The sequence below is a fragment of the Cebus imitator genome, unplaced genomic scaffold (assembly GCF_001604975.1).
Source record: "Cebus imitator isolate Cc_AM_T3 unplaced genomic scaffold, Cebus_imitator-1.0 Scaffold404, whole genome shotgun sequence".
NCBI classification, from domain to species: Eukaryota; Metazoa; Chordata; class Mammalia; order Primates; family Cebidae; genus Cebus; species Cebus imitator.
In genome coordinates this window covers 571,349-587,564 of record NW_016107719.1, presented here as the reverse complement: position 1 = coordinate 587,564, position 16,216 = coordinate 571,349, and positions in this window count along the sequence as shown.

Genomic DNA, 16,216 nt, shown 5'->3' with positions numbered 1-16,216 from the left:
ATTTTAAATCTGTTAAAAATCATTTCAACAATGTTTTTTTTTTTTTTTTTTAAGAGACGGAGTCTTGCTCTGTCACCAGGCTGGAGTGCAGTGGCGCAATCTTGCCTCACTGCAACCTCCAATTCCCTGGTTCAAGCGATTCTACTGCCTCAACCTCCCAAGTAGCTGGGATTACAGGCATGCACCACCACGCTCAGCTCATTTTTGTATTTTGTTAGAGACAGAGTTTCACCATGTTGGCCAGGGTGGTCTCAATCTCCTGACCTCATGATCTGCTAGCCTCAGCCTCCCAAAGTGCTAGGATTACAGGCATGAACCACTGCACCCAGCCTCATCATTTTATATTCTTACCAGCAATGCAGAAGGATTGTAATTTCTTCACATCCTTGCCAACACTTATTTTCTGTTAAAAAAAAAATTTTTTTTTGAGACAGAGTCACGCCCTGTCACCCAGGCTGGAGTGCAGTGACATAATCTCAGCTCACTGCAACCTCCACCTCCCAAGTTCAAACAGTTCTCCTGCCTCAGCCTCCAGAGTAGCTGGTGTTACAGGCGCCTGCCAACATGCCCAGCTAATTTTTGTATTTTTAGTAGGGACAGTGTTTCTCCACATTGGCCAGGCTGGTCTGGAACTCCTGACCTCTTGATCTGCCTGCCTCAGCCTCCTAAAGTACTGGAATTACAAGTGTGAGCCTCCGCGCCCGGCCTCTCATTGTGGTTTTGATTGGCATTCCCCTAATGATTAGGGATGTTGGATGTTTTCTCAGCTGTTATGGGCCACCCATTGTATAGCGTCTTTGGAGCAATGTCTATTCAACTCTTTTGCCCAGTTTTTATTTAGGTGGTTTTGTTGTTGTTGAGTCCTCATTCTTTTTTTTGGCAGCCATATAATATTCCAAATAATAGTTGTACAGTATTCTATTGACCAGTCCTCTACGGATGGGCATTTGGATGGTTTTCCCAATCATGTGCTGTTCAAACAATACTACAGTGAATTTTCCCATACATGTGCTATTATGTGCAGGTGTAAGTGTATTGGAGGATTGATGGATTAAAGAGAAGGTGCATTTATCACTTAGGTAGACACTGTCCAATTGTCCTTGAGAGTGAGTGTGTCCGCTTTTATTCCCACCGGTCATGTAAGAGTGCAAGGCACAGCTATAAAACAAACACTATGTTTTCGGCATTGTGCCAAGATTTTTGTCTTCCTTGGGGAGGCTAATCTTACATTTCCTTATACTGATGTAAACGTTGGCCTAACATTGCACTCTGTCAAGGGATTTGCAACTTAATTGCATTTGTTCATGAAACAGAATTAATATTGCATAACTTGCCATCAACAGAACTAATTTTGACCCTGCACTATGACAAATCTATTTATGCTTTATGTTTTAAAAATCCGCTCAAAGCTAAAAAAAAAGAGCTGCTATTTGAATACCATTATGCTGATATCAACACTCAGACTCAGTTGCAAAGTGTCTGTCAATCTTTCCAAACAGTACAACATTGATGTTTCTCCATTCTTTCCCATGAAAATTCATGACTGGGAATTCTTTTATCAAGAGTATCTAACAAGATAAGGGAACAACTGACATATCAAATGTTAACTCAGCCTGCACAGATTATACTATATGTGGATTTAGAGAAGCAGACAGCAGCACTTTACCAAGGCCACACCAAACCACACACTCCTCCAAATGTAATCAAGAAAGTGAGTGAAATTGTTATGGGCACATCAGGACCTAGTTAAAAGAGATAAACAGATGGTAACCACATTAACACCATTATATGAATATATGCTCATAATGAGCCAGTCACAGTTTTCAAGGAGGGGGAGGTTCTTAAGGGGCCAAAACTCTCATAAATGAAGCACTGACTTGTAAATAAACTCAGGACAGCAAGTTCCATATGCTCTGTAAGCAACTAATGTAATATTTAGACTTATGCCAAGTAAAACATGATGTGCAGGTGAATAAATAAGACATCCTTTTTAATTTTTTTTTTTTTTGAGATGGAGTTTTGCTCTTGTTGCCCAGGCTGGAGTGCAATGGTGCGATCTTGGCACACCACAAGCTCCACCTCCCGGGTTCAAGCGATTCTCCGCCTCAGCCTCCTGAGTAGCTGGGATTACAGGTGTGTACCACCACACCCGACTTATTTTTGTGTTTTTAGTAGACATAGGGTTTCTACATGTTGGTCAGGCTGGTCTCAAACTCCTGACCTCAGGTGATCCACCTGTCTCGGCCTCCCAAAGTGCTGGGATTACAGGCATGAGCCACCGCGCCCAGCTGACATTCTTAATCAATATAGATGAAAGTTATAGTAAATACATTAGCTTTATATTCAGCGTCAATCTAGAAGCTGGTTTACATAGATATCAGCTCACTTCTCTTTCCTTGAATGAAACCTTCAAGTTCACCGAGTTCAGCCTCTCTCCCAGCAGAGGAATCTCAGGTGTCTAAGCACAGCTTGCCTTTCTCCAATGACGGCAGTTTCACTATTTCAAAAGGCAGTGAATCCATGCTGCTTCTGATTTGCTGCCCAAATTGGGTGGCTGTGATTTTCTCCTCTTCTGAGGGTTTATCTGGGGTGCCCCAGCTTCCTCCCAAGCCCCCTGAGATTCAGAGACACAGAGTTGCCCAGAGATAATTTGTAAAGCTCCCAGGTGATGTCAACGTACAGCTAAGTGTGGAACCCACTGGCCTGTAATGACTTTCCACGATCTGCCTCATCAGCAATACATGCACCTGTTCATTCATTCATTCATTCCTAGCGTTTATTGAATACCTATGCCACCAGCTGAGAGTACATACATGTTATTTACCTAATGTGTTCCTTTACATGGATCCTTTTGTACCTAAAGACATTTGTTTCAAATATTAATGAATGTGACAGGTTGAATACAATAAAAATAGATACATAACTCTTAAAGAAGTTCATCGCTATTATCTAAAAATGACCCTGATAGCTTACTAGTGTTATTCACATGAACTTTTAGGGAATGAGTTCATTCATTCCTTCATTCACTCCTTCCTTTCTTCATCCATCCCGTATATCGTGAGCCTCTCTGACAGTCCATACTCAATGACAGGCACCCTAGCCTGCCCCCCTGCTGGAAAATGCTCAGTGTGTACCTGCCACCCACAGTCACACCCCCTGTTGCGGGAACAGGAATGGAGCTGTCCCCAGCTTCTTCGGGCCTTTAAGAATCGCACATTCTTAGGGCTCTGTGCTCCTCCCACAGATGCCCACCCCTTCCTTCACCCAGCCAGGCAGTCCTGGAGTTGTGTGCGGGATGCTGCTACCTGGCTGGACCTGGGGTTGGAGTCCCAGTGGACAGTGCATCACATCACCAGCAGGGGCCACTCATGCCTCACCACTGGCTTCTCATCTGGTGGAGGGCAAGGCAGCCCTGGCTGGAAGGTTAAGATGACTGGGGTCCCGCTGGGGGGACCACGCCAGGCTTGGGAGGGGCCTTATGGGATAACAGGCATGAAAGTGGGCCTCTTGCACTCAGATTCGGAGAAAATCATCGCCAGCCGGGGGAAGAAAAGCACACAGCACATCTCCTTACCAGATTTAACAAACATGGCCATCTGGGGGACAGCAGCCATCAATTAAATAATCCCAGCATTTGGTGAAGGGCAAGGTTGCCCTTGGAGCACATGCCAAGCCCACTGGATAAACAGTGCACTCATGGTCTGCCCCTGAGCCCTCCCTCCACTCAGTGCTGCTGGTTCTTTTTAGAGAGAGGAGTGGGACACAGTCCCCGGGTGAGGAGGAGCACGAACGGAGTGCAGGACTTCCGGCCAATGGGGGCTCTCCTGGGGACTGGCCCCCCCATCCTCACCTCCAGCCCAGTCAGGAAGCCCAGTCCAGGTGGCCCGGGCCTTCTGCAACTGTCCTTTACTAGTCCCTTGGGTCTCACTTTCCCCTTCTGTAAGATGGGACTGAAATCGCTCCCATCCTACCTGCTTCTCCTGGGAGCATGGATGTGGAAGTGGGTTGCCAACAGGAGACAGCCCTCTAAACAAAAATGAGGGGATCTAAAAGGCAGCTCGCCCGCCCCCTCCAGCCACCCCCTTCCTGTGTGTTTGTTATCTGTGAGTCTGCCTCATTGTGCGTTGCTGGAGCTGACAATTAGGTGTGGTGGTGGCTCCCGCCTTGCCCTCTGATGACTTTTCCCTAATTGGACTAATGTGTATTTTCATGCACTCACTGGAAAATGAGAAGAGCCGCCAGCTTCTCTGAGGAAATGGGATGAGGCGTGAACCCTAAGCGAAGGGTAGGAGGAGGTTTGTGGCTCCTGCCATGGGGGCTGGGGAGGCTGCAGGAAAATGACAGACTGTCCTCGTTCTTGGGTCCTCACCGGCCCCAGGTGAGACATGGAGGAAGTACGGGAGGTGAAAACGTACTGGGGACCTGAGTACCTGGGAAAGGAGAGGTGGGGAGAGGAAACCCTGGCTGGGGTTGTCTTCCTGGGGACAGAATGTCTCTCCAGGGGCAGGAATGGGGGCACCCAGGCAGAGAGATCCGGGGGCAGTGTGACCATCTCAGTGCACATCTCCCTGTGTTTCTGTGGCTTTCTCTGGGACAGGACAATTCTGTGGACATCTCTTTATATTTGCCATGACTTTGAGAGGACAGCTTGGTGGGTGCCCGAGTCTAGTGTGTGTCCGTGTGTATGAGTGCATGAGTGAGTGTGTGTGTGTGTGAGTTGTATGTGACCACTGGTGACTGCTAATTCTGTTGCATTTGGCTTCCAGCCCTGCAGGGTTTTCTTGCTGAACCTCTGGGGATCCTGCCTTGGGACAGAGGTGGCTGGTGCAGCTGGGGGTGGGGGTGAGGCTAGCCTAGATAGAGGCTTAAGCCCCTACTACTGGGGTAAAGCGATTACCAGCATGTGTGTGTGTGTGTGTGTGTGTGTGTGTTGTATGCATGTGTGTGCACGCGCCTTTAGTGGCTGCAGAATCCTCAGCCACCCTGAGAGGGTCCAAACACTTGCCTGTGGCCTTCCCTCCTTTCCTTGCTGTGATTCCCCCACCCCCCACCCCCCTCCTCCCAGCTGACATTGATACGTGCATTTAGGCTAAGATGCCATGCTCCGAAATCACTTCTCCTCCTCGGAGTTCCCTGGCTCTGATAGTGAAATTTCCATCTTGTCAGAGGGGAGACAGTTTGGGATATGGGGAGCTTCTTGATGCTGCCTTAGTGACAAGTACAAATTGGGACCCTTGACCTTGCGTTTGACAAATGAATCACTTATAATCATCACTTATTTTGACTCACACCAACCTCACCAAGAGAAAGGGTTGCTCCTCTCAGCGCCACGAGCCCCTACACAGGGTTAACGATGATAAGAGAAGCGAGTATGACTCAGCGGATGGAACGTTCCCATGCTGGTGAGTAAATTCAGTTTCCTATAACAAACAGGCAATTTCCTTAGTAGGAAATTAAGTTCTCACCGTGAATCCGAGAGTGGTTCTGATCCTTGATAGTCCCTCCTCTGTAGCAGGGTCTGGTCTAAGCTCTTCCCAGATCAGCTGCCCTCTGTTGCCCATTTCACAGAGGCAGAAACTAAGGCACAAAGAAGTGAAGTAATTTGTCCCGAGATTAACCAGTTCACCGAGCAGGGATGAGAACCCAGGTTGTCTAGCGTCCTTGCCAAGTACCCAGCCTCTGTGCCCGGCATTGCATGGCAGCTCCACAGGTGGCCACGGTGTGGAATGCATGGTGTTTTCTGCGGCAGAACCGAAAACCTTAGTGTCACCAGAGAGCACCTTGCTAACCAGTTAATTTCACATGGCAAAGAATGAGGAGGACAGGTTTCAAAGAGGCTTTTTGCTATACCCATCTAGTATTCGTTTCGTGTGTCTGTTCTCTGGGGTTTGTAAATATTCTCCGGCTTCCCCTTGATCTCTACAGCAGGGCACGGTGTCCAGGAAACACTTTGCTTTCTCAACAGCGCCCGTGTCGCCAGCTCCAGCCGCAGCCATCTGCATGGAGCACCATTGACATTGCAGCCGTGGGGCCTGCTCCAGGTCCCACAGAGGTTGACTTACTGTGTCGTGGGGCTGGGAATGGAACGCTGGTCTCTTGGGCATGGTGGACATCACAGAGGGAGGCAGGGAGGCTGGGGGTGCATCTATAAAGCAGGGGTACAAGAGGCAGGGGTCACACAGCAGTATCGACCTCAAAGGGTTTGTGTGTCAGTCAGGGCTTATTTCCCATTGCTGAGAACATCGGCTGGAAATATTAATAACAGTGGTTGAAACCATATCCAGACTTCTCTCTCTCTCACCTAAAACATGTCAGGGGGTAGGCATTCTGGGTTGGTGGGGGCCCCAATGGTGTGTCCACGGACCCAGGCTCTTTCTCTTTTTCAGCCCCACCAACCTTAGCATCCAGCTCCCATCCTCAAGGTCACCACCTCATGATACAAGACGGCTGCTGGGCCTCCATCATTACGTCTAATTTCCACTGGGGAGTGAGCACACACTGGCCCAATGTTCCCTTCTGTCCCACCTGACAACTTACACTTGGGCCTCATTGGCCACTCCTAGCTGCCAAGGAGGCTGAGAAATGGAGCCTTCTGGCCAGGCACATTGTCATCCAAGGTCTGTCGGTTGTTGAGGCAAGTGGGCACAGGATTTGGTAAGGACACCCCACAGTCTGTGCCACAGTGTGCAGCAGCCTCCTGTGCACCCCGAGGTGTGACCTGTCTATTTGTCCAAGTGCGGTGACCGTTTCAGCTCAGACAGCCAGACAGGTGAGGGGAAGCAGTCCCAGAGGCAAGCACTGGAAACCCACCCCTTCAGCTGAGTTTGGGTTTATTTATTTATTTTTTGAGATGGAGTCTTGCTCTGTCGCCCAGGCTGGAGTGCAGTGGCATGATCTCGGCTCACTGCAACCTCTGCTTCCTGGTTTCAAGTGATTCTCCTGCCCCAGTCCCTCGGCTAGCTGAGATTGCAGGTGCGCACCACCGTGCCCAGCTAATTTTTTGTATTTTTAGTAGAGAAGTAGTTTCATTATGCTGGCCAGGCTGGTCTTGAACTCCTGACCTTGTGGTCCACCTGCCTTGGCATCCCAAAATGCTGGGATTACAGGCTTGAGCCACCGTGCCCGGCCTGAGTTCCGGGTTTTATTTCTCCCTTAGTATGCTGTGGCAGTTACAGCCCTGCGGAGGGAGATGCTGCTGGACAGCCAGGGAGGGGTCTGGGGAGAGGAGACGGCTGCCAGGCAAGGGGCTCTGTGCCTTGCGGGTATGTTCTGAGAGGAACTGTGGCCATAGCAGTGACAGTACAGTCGTCTGGCACCGCAGGCATTGCTCGAGTTGGGGGGTCTTGGTGGTCCACCTGGGAGGGCAGGATAGAGGCACCCTGGCATCTGGCGGCTATGGTGGCCCGTAGATGACAGGCCGCCTGGAAGGAAGGGCCTCCTGAGATTCTGTGGCAAGCCAGTGACCAAGCCCATGCTCCCGGCTCATCACTCTTTCTGCTGGGCCCTGGGAGAGCATCACAAGGGTTGTGACAATGAGAGGGAACAGTGAATCAGGAAGGTACATTTGCCTCCATTTTTCCATTGGTCCTCTCCACATTGGATAGGGTGGGCAGAGATGTTCATCCCCGTTTTACAGATGAGGAGGGTGTGCAGGTGCAGAGGCTGAGGGAGGCTAAAGAATGAGGTGGAAGTCACGTGGTGGCAGAGCTGGGCTGGGTCCCTGCGTCCTTGATTCCCAGGGGGGTGGAGGATGACCTGAGTGCATCTTCAAATGTGGTGCCTTTTCTTTTTTACTTTAACTTAAAAAAATTGAGGTATAGTTTACAAACAGAAAAGAAAAGAAAGTGCATGGGTTTTAAGTGTTTAGTTCGGTGATATACATACATTTACCAAACATTTCCAGCATTCCAAAAATGTTCCTTTTGGCCGGGCATGGTGGCTTACACCTGTAATCCCAGCACTTTGGGAGGCTGAGGCAGGTGGATCACCTGAGGTCAGGAGTTCAAGACCAGCCTGGCCAACATTCTGAAACTCTGTCTCTACTAAAAATACAAAAAATTAGTTGGGCACCTGTAATCCCAGCTACTCAGGAGGCTGAGGCAGGAGAATCGCTTGAACCCAGGAGGCGGAGGTTGCAGTGAGCCGAGATCCCGCTGTTACACTCCAGCCTGGGTGACAAGAGGGAAACTCCGTCTCAAAAAAACAAAAACAAACACAAACCCCCCCAAATGTCCCTTCTGTGTCCCTTCCTAGTCACTGACCTCTCATCCCACAAAGGTAACCACTTTTCTAACCCCTGTCACTAGAAATTGGTTTTTCCTGTTCTTACGCCTCAAATACATTCATAAAGTGTGTTCTCTTGCTTCTTGGACTTAGCATAAGCCTGTGAGATTCTTCCGGGTTGTAGTTTGTATATCAGGAATCGATCCTTGTTTATGGCTGAGTGGAACTCCACTGTGGGGATAGACCAGAATTTGTTTATTCATTCACCTGTTGATGGACATTTGAGTTGTTTTCTGTTTTGAGCTAAACTTAGTCAGTGAGCATTTATGTTCATTGTATAAACATATACTTTCATTTCTTTTTTCTTTCTATTTTTTTTTTTTTTNTATTCAAAGGAGACTGTCCAAGGCTCAAGTTTCAATGGAGTTTCATTTCATTGTTTTTTTTAAACTTTGTTTCCTCTAAGCTTTAACATCTTGTTTTCATATTTTTTTTCATTTTGCTGAAATAGTGCCTAGAATAATTTTTTATATGAAATGCATGGATGGTAAATGTTTTTTCTTCTTTGTTAAACAGTTTGTTTCCTTTGTTTTCACTGTTGTCAGCTGCTAGCTCCTTGAAATCTGCTGGAGCCAACATTAGAGAAGTATAAAAATCTCTGCTGAGATTAAGCCTCAGTGCCTGCACTCCTTCGTTCTTGTATACTCACAGCTAGATTTTTTGGTGGTCTTCTTACTATTTTTATTCCATTTGTAGACAACCTGTTGTTTTCATTTTCTTTTGTTGTTTGGGTTTTGGGTTTTAGGTATGGTGGCAGTTTTTTTTAGCTCTGAAAATTTGTAGGATTTTCTTTTCCTTATTGATGTTCTGGAATTTCATAAGAATTTTTAGTGAGCCCTAATTTACTTGAAAATGGTCTTTAGTTCTCTAAGATTTTCTTACAGTTTTTTATTTTATTATTTCTTCCCTTCATTGTGTCTATTCTCTGCTTCTAGAACTCTGAATAGAAAGATATTAGACTAAATAAAAAGATGTCTATTCCCCGTGTCTCTTGCCATTTTATTTCTTATTTTCTATCTCCTTATCTTTCTTTGCTCTTCATTTAGGGCTCTTCATTCTATAATATTTTCACAGCTTATTTTCCAGATCACCAGTCTGGCCTTTAGCAATGTTTATTCTGTTATTCAGTTTATCCACTGACTTCTTCACATCAGTAATTTTTTTTCTTTTTTTTGAGACAGAGTCTTGCTCTGTCACCAAGGCTGTGGTGCAGTGGCACAATCTCGGCTCGCTGCACCCTTTGCCTCCTGAGTTCAAGTGATTCTCCTACCTCAGCTTCCTAAGTAGTTGGGGTTACAGGCACTTGCCACTGTGCCCAGCGAATTTTTGTATTTTTAGTGGAGATGGAGTTTCACCATGTTGGCCAGGGCTGTCTCGAGCTTCTGACCTCGAGATCGGCCCACCTCAGCCTCCTAAAGTGCTGGGGTTACAGACATGAGCCACTGTGCCTGGCCCACGTTAGTAATGTTCTAAATTCCAAGGATTCTTTCTTGTTTCTTTAAACAAGAAAAATAGCAACTCATTTTTTAATTAATTTGATATCCTTTTGAATATTTCTAAAGCGATTAATTAGAATTTGGCCAAATTCTCTTAATTTATCTCCTTTTCCTAAAGCCAGTTGTTATTTGTTCATATTGGTTCTTTTTTTCCTCTCCATGTTATTGGGTTTACTCAAATGTCCAGTGACCCTTGGTTGTTGATTTATATTTATTATAACTAAACTGACTAGTAGAGGTAATGTTCTTGACTTTCTTCAGCAGTTTGGTAGGGTTGGTTCAACAGCTTAATTGAATGAGAGTGTTGACAGTGGGCTGTAAGTAACATAGGTGGGTTTGTTAACAGGCATGCCTTTCAAAGCAAGGAGACTAGAGGCAGGATTGGTACCTGGAGAGTTCAAGAGAAGTTGAGCACTGTATACATTTTACTCCTTGGCATAGCTTCCCACCTCCCTAGACTTGTGGGTTCTGAAATGGGGCCTGCTGGTATGCCCCTTTGTGTCTTGTAGTACCTACCACCCAGAGTAAGATACATATCAGAGTAAGAGGCATATGGTTCTCTTTCTCAGCCTGAGGGTAAAGTGACAGGTGCCAGGCCTCTTATGTGCTATATTGGTAGAGGAGGAATGATCTATTTATGCTGCTCTGGTTTAATAAGTTATGCTGATTTTTTATTGTTATTGGCTCTGAATTTAGTGTTCTTGTTTTCCTGAAAAGAGTGTCTTCTTTTCTCTGGTGTTTGAGACTGCTGGGATTTTTCTGTACATTCAGTTTTTGTCTAGGATTCCTTTTTTTTTTTTTTTTTGAGGCAGGGTCTCATTCTGTCGCCTAGGCTGGAGTGCAGTGGCACGATCTTGGCTCATTGCATCCTCGACCTCCTGGGCTCAAACGATCCTCCCACCTCCAGCCTCCAGCTGGACCTACAGGTGCATGCCACCATGCCCAGCTAATTTTCTTCATGTTTCTTTTGTGGAGATGGGATCTTACTATGTGACTAGGCTGGTTTCAAACCCCTGGCCTCAAGTCTTCCTCCTGCCTTGGCCCCCCCAAAGTGCTGGGATTACAGGTGTGAGCCACAGCGTCTGGTCTGCTTTCATTTATCTTGTGTAAATACCTAGGAGTGGAATGGTTAGGTTATAGAACAGGTGTTGATTTAGTTTTTTAGGTATCTTAGTCCCTTCTTCTTCAGCAAAATACCTGAGACTGGGTAATTCATATAAGAGAAATGTATTTCCCATAGTCTGGAGGCTGGGAAGTCCAAGATCAAGATGCCTGCCAGTTCAGTGCCTGGCAAGAGCCTGGGCTTTCTTTCTACATCCTCACATGGTGGAAGGGACAAACTGGGTTAACAGCTCCCTTGAACCTCCTCTATAAAACCATGATTCCCACCCTCATGGCTTTATCACCTCCTAAAGGTCTCAGCTCTCAGTCCTACCCCATTGGCAACTAAGTTTCAACATGAATTTCAAAGCTGGGGGCAAACCTTCAAACCATGACAGGAAGAAACTGCCAAACAGTTTTTCAAAGTGATTGAACCATTTACACTCCCACTCGCTGCGTAACAGAGTTGATCTTCATCCTTCCAACATTTGATGTTTTCATTCTTTCAAATGTTGCCAGTCTGGTGAGTGTGAATGACAGCTTGAGGTAATTTCAAGCTGTGTATCTCTGCTGCTTGCTCATGGTCATTTTCTAGTGTAAATTGGGTATATTGATACTCACTTTTGTGAAGTGCCTGCTCATATGTTTTGCCCACTTAAACATTTTTTTTCTTGATGATTTGTAGGAGTTCTTTATATATACTGGCTACTAGTCTTTTGTCAGCTATATGTTCTGGAATTTATTTTCTGCATGTGTGGATTGATTTTTCTTTCTCTTGATGGTGTGTTTTGCTGAACATAAGCTTTTAATTGTAAGGAAGCCCAATTTGCATTTTTTTCCTTTTATGTCTAATGCTTTTTATGTCTTAAGAAAGCTTTGCCTATCAAAGTGGGGTCCTTTTAACAAGTAAATCTCCCTTGCCTCCCCCCATCTGGCTGCTCTGTCTGCCTCCTCATGCCCTATTTGATCTGCCTCCCAGCCCAGTTCTCCCAGAAGCAGGAGTGGGGAAGGCAGAGATGGTATGGGAGATCTGTGGCAAAGTGAAAGGCAAAGCCTAGATTCTCCCTCCCCAGGACAGAAGATCTGTGTCTCCCACCCCCTTCCTTCCCCTGTACGGATTTGGGTTTATGTTGGGCTGCAAGATTAAAGCCAAAGAGATTAAAAGATTACCTCTGGCCAGGAAGGCAAATTCTGCCTCTTTGCTCTTGGAGCTGGCAGGGGGAGTGGGGGAGAAAGGAGGGCAGGTGGTGGTTGTGATGGAGGTGACTCCACCTCCAGGTTCCCTCCCCCGGCTTCCTGCTGAGAACCCCTCCCACTGGTAGACTAAGGCCTGGGCCACCCTCACTTCGTATGGGTCTGGGCACAAGCTCACCTTTCTGGGTCTCAGTTCTTTTTTTTTTTTTTTTGAGACATAGTTTTGCTCTTGTTGCCCAGGCTGGAGTGCAATGGCGTGATCTCGGCTCACCGCAACCTCCGCCTCCCAGGTTCGTGTGATTCTCCTGCCTCAGCCTCCTGAGTAGCTGGAATTGCAGGTGTGAACCACCATGCCTGGCTAATTTTGTATTTTTAGTAGAGATGGGGTTCTCCGTGTCGGTCAGGCTGCTGTCGAACTCCCAACCTCAGGTGATCTGCTTACCTCCCAAAGTGCTGGGATTACAGGCATGAGCCACCTTGCCTGGCCTCAGTTCTTAAGATATAGAGTGGTGAGGGGGCTGAGCTGGATCAGTGACACCAACATGGGCTCTAGTGGGTTCTCAGAGTGTGGCCCTGGGACCAGTGTCTGAGTATCAGCTGGTAACTTGTTAGAAATGCAACCTCCAGCCCTTCCCCAGGTCTACTGAGACAGGGACTCAGGGAGCAGCAATCAGCGTGGGAAAAGCCTCCAGTGAAAGCACACCGGTCTGAGAACCATTGTCTTTAAGAAAGGTGACACTTGATAATATTTAGAGCATTTGAGTCTGTAATCCCCAGTGACTCTTCTAAAGAATATGTATCTATTGATTAGGATGGAGGCACAGAGAGGGAAGCAGCTTGCCCATGGTCAAGCAGCTACTAAGGGGCAGAGCCTGAACTTGGACTGGGGAGGCTCGTCCCAGAGGCTGAACTGCTGACTGCTGTGCTGTGTGGCGTCGAGTTCCCAAGGCCTTCACAGACACCCAGACCCTTCATCAGCTGCTCCAAGGGGCGGGGGGCTCCAAAAGGGGTCCCTGCCGGCACTCCAGGCCATCTCCTGGCCTCCCTCCAGGGCCACTTGAGATCTGCTTGGACTAGGCAGGGCGCCTTCCTGCTTCCTCTCCCGGCCTTTGGGGGCTGCTAGGAAACCCCATGGCTGAAGTTGCGACAGAGACACACCGTGCTAGATGTCTCAGAGGGTCATGTCCACGTCCAGGTCCGATTTCCTTACTCAGTATTTAGTGAGCCCCAGCCAGAAAGGGCTTGGCAGAAAGCCAGAGGCAGACAGAAGGCAAAAAGGGGAAGAGAAAATCTATTAGTTGTATGATCCTCTCTGCTAGCCCTTCCTGCCGCTAGGGATGGTGAACTTCCCCCTGTTCTTCCCTGGACGCTGAAAAGTGATCAAGGAACAGTCATGGCAGGGATGAGGGAGCTGATTTATGGGGCAGCCCCGGGAGCGGGGGTGAGCATGTCGGCCGGGAGGGGCCATCCATCACGGTTCCCTGGAGAGCAGAGAAGGCTTTGGCACCCAGCGCCACTGCCACTCCTTGGAGTGGAGATGGCTGGGGAGAAAGGACCGCTGGACGAGTCCCTTCTCTGGGTCTCAGTTTCCTCATCTGTAAAACGAGGGCTTCAGCCCAGCCCAGCCCAGCCAGCCTCCCAGGGCAGGCTGTAGAAGGGAATGGCGTGGCTGTAAGCTGTGAAACGCGAGGGTTTCTTAGCTGTGAAGTGCAGCGAGGCCCTCGCCTCTTATGGCTGTATTCCCTAATGTGTGCTGGGCTGTGGGGGAGGAGGGCAGAGTGTGAGCTTTGTATGCCATGTCTCTCTTGATGTGCAGGTGTGTCCACCTGGGCATATGCACATGAGTCCAAGCTGCCGATGCACGCGCATGTGTGTGTGTGCGTGTGTGTGTACGTGCGCATGTGTGCATGTGTGTACATGTGTGTAACTGCACTGACAGCTGAGAGGTGCAGCTTCCATGTAACTCCTCCTCCCCTGCCCACCTGGAAGGACCCCTCTGGAGAGCTGGTGGGGGTGTGGCTCGGTGTTCATGCCCAGGCCTATCCAGCTGGTTATTTATTGATTAATTCTGCTGCCAGCAGATGAATGCCAAGCCTGTGCCAGGCACAGGCCCTGGGCTGATTTACATAATTGAAAACCATCAGTAACGGAGTAACAGAGCCAGGCCTCACCCACCAACTGCTTCCTCCAGCGTGACAACAGGCTGGGGCTCCCTCCAGCACCGCACCCTGTCCTCTGTACCCCAGGGCTTTCTTGCCTCCTGGACCCCTCAGCTTCCCTGCCTGCCTTGCTCGGTGACATCAGCTACTGTCCAGTCGGTGATGAAGAGAGAGCAGCATCGTGGGATTCTCCAGTCACTGACTTCAAGATTCTATTAGTCAGTGGCTCTGAGGTTCTTTGATGGAGAGTCTCAGATTATAAGATTCAGCCATGAGCCTCCCAGAATGTGATTTTTGAAGAGTCTATTACTCTATGTGACAAAGGGGAGAAATGTTTGTTCTTAGCAGCCCTTACTGCTTATGAGGAGGGAGCGGCTCGGCTTTCCGTGGAGGCCCCATGGTGGGTTGGGCTTGTCAGCCACCGCTTTATGGAAGGCAGAGAAATTTGTTGCTGCGGGGGGGGGGGGGGGGTGCTGCAGAGATCTGGGCAGAAGGAAGAGAGACCCGGAGACAGCTTGTGGGGGACTAGCCAGGGGGATACTGATGGTGGTGCCGCCTCCAGGAGGACTTGGAAATGTCTGATCCTGTGGACTGCGTGTCTATCCCTTTTCTTTTTTTCTTTTTGAGACAGAGTCTTGCTCTGTTCTCCATGAGGCTGGAGTGGAGTGGCGCCATCTTGGCTCACTGCAACCTCCACCTCCTGGCTTCAAGTGATTCTCCTGCCTCAGCCTCCAGAGTAGCTGGGACTACAGGCACGTGCCACCACGCCCGACTTTTTGTATTTTTAGTAGAGATGGGGTTTCACTGCGTGAGCCAGGATGGTCTTGATCTCCTGACCTCGGGATCCACCCACCTCGGCCTCCCAAAGTGCTGGGATTACAGGCATGAGCCTCCGCATCTGGCCGTGTATGTCAATCTCTTCCCACATCTCACCTTTAGGATCCCCGGAGAGGGCCTGTGCATGTGGAGAGGCGGTTTGGGGTGGCGAGTGTGGGTTCCTCCACTCCCTAGCTGTGTGACCCTGGGGAAGCTACTCAGCCTCTCTGAGCTAAAGTCACCTAAGCTGTAAAGTAGCGCAGGTGGTGAGGATTCATAATCCAGGTAAATTGCTTAGAACGAAGCGGGCATGAAGTGGACCCTGTATGCAGAATGGCTCTGGTTGTGTGGCAGTGGGCTTTTTGGGGAGACCTTTGGCAGGCTGCTTAGATTCGGTGAAAGGAGAGACAACAAGAGTGGGCACAGGGCAGGGCTGGGTCTTTCCGCCTCCATATGCTCTGCCCCCAGCTGGCATCCCAGTGCTCCATGGATGTTTGTTGAATGAGTGAACGTTTCTCTTCTCCCAGCCCTTCCTGTTCACTGCACCGGCCCCGGGCAGGCAGGTAGGCAGGGACCTGGGACTTGTGTCCTCTCTCCAGTGAGTCCCCAGGTCTTGCTCTTTCCTCCATCTGTCCCCATGTCCACTTCTTCCTCTCCATTCCCACAGTCCCAGCTCCACTGCCACTGCGATGGTGGTGAGTTCTTGCCCCCTCCCCCCAGCTGTCTAGCCTCTGGCAGCCTTCCTCCTAAGCAGTTTGGAGAAGACAGAGGGGGTTGAGCCCACGTACTTCCTGGTGGTCCGGAAGCGAATGCACAGGTCCAGTCTCTCTGAACCTCAGAATGCAGCGCCACACATGAAAAGATCTTAGCATCTCAGCCTTCTATTGCAGAACCTTAAAACTGGAAAACCCCAGAGCAGCATCGTTTAAACTTGTGACCTTTTGGACTACATACATGATGGCACAAGGGGCCCTTGTGTACCACCAATCAGGAAATTCAGAAAAGATGTGTCATCATTAAAAAAATTGCAATCAAATATAATGTGTAAAATTAATAATAGAATGTAAGAGGGCCGGGCGCGGTGGCTCAAGCCTGTAATCCCAGCACTTTGGGAGGCCGAGGCGGGTGGATCACAAGGTCAAGAGATCGAGACCATCCTGGTCAACA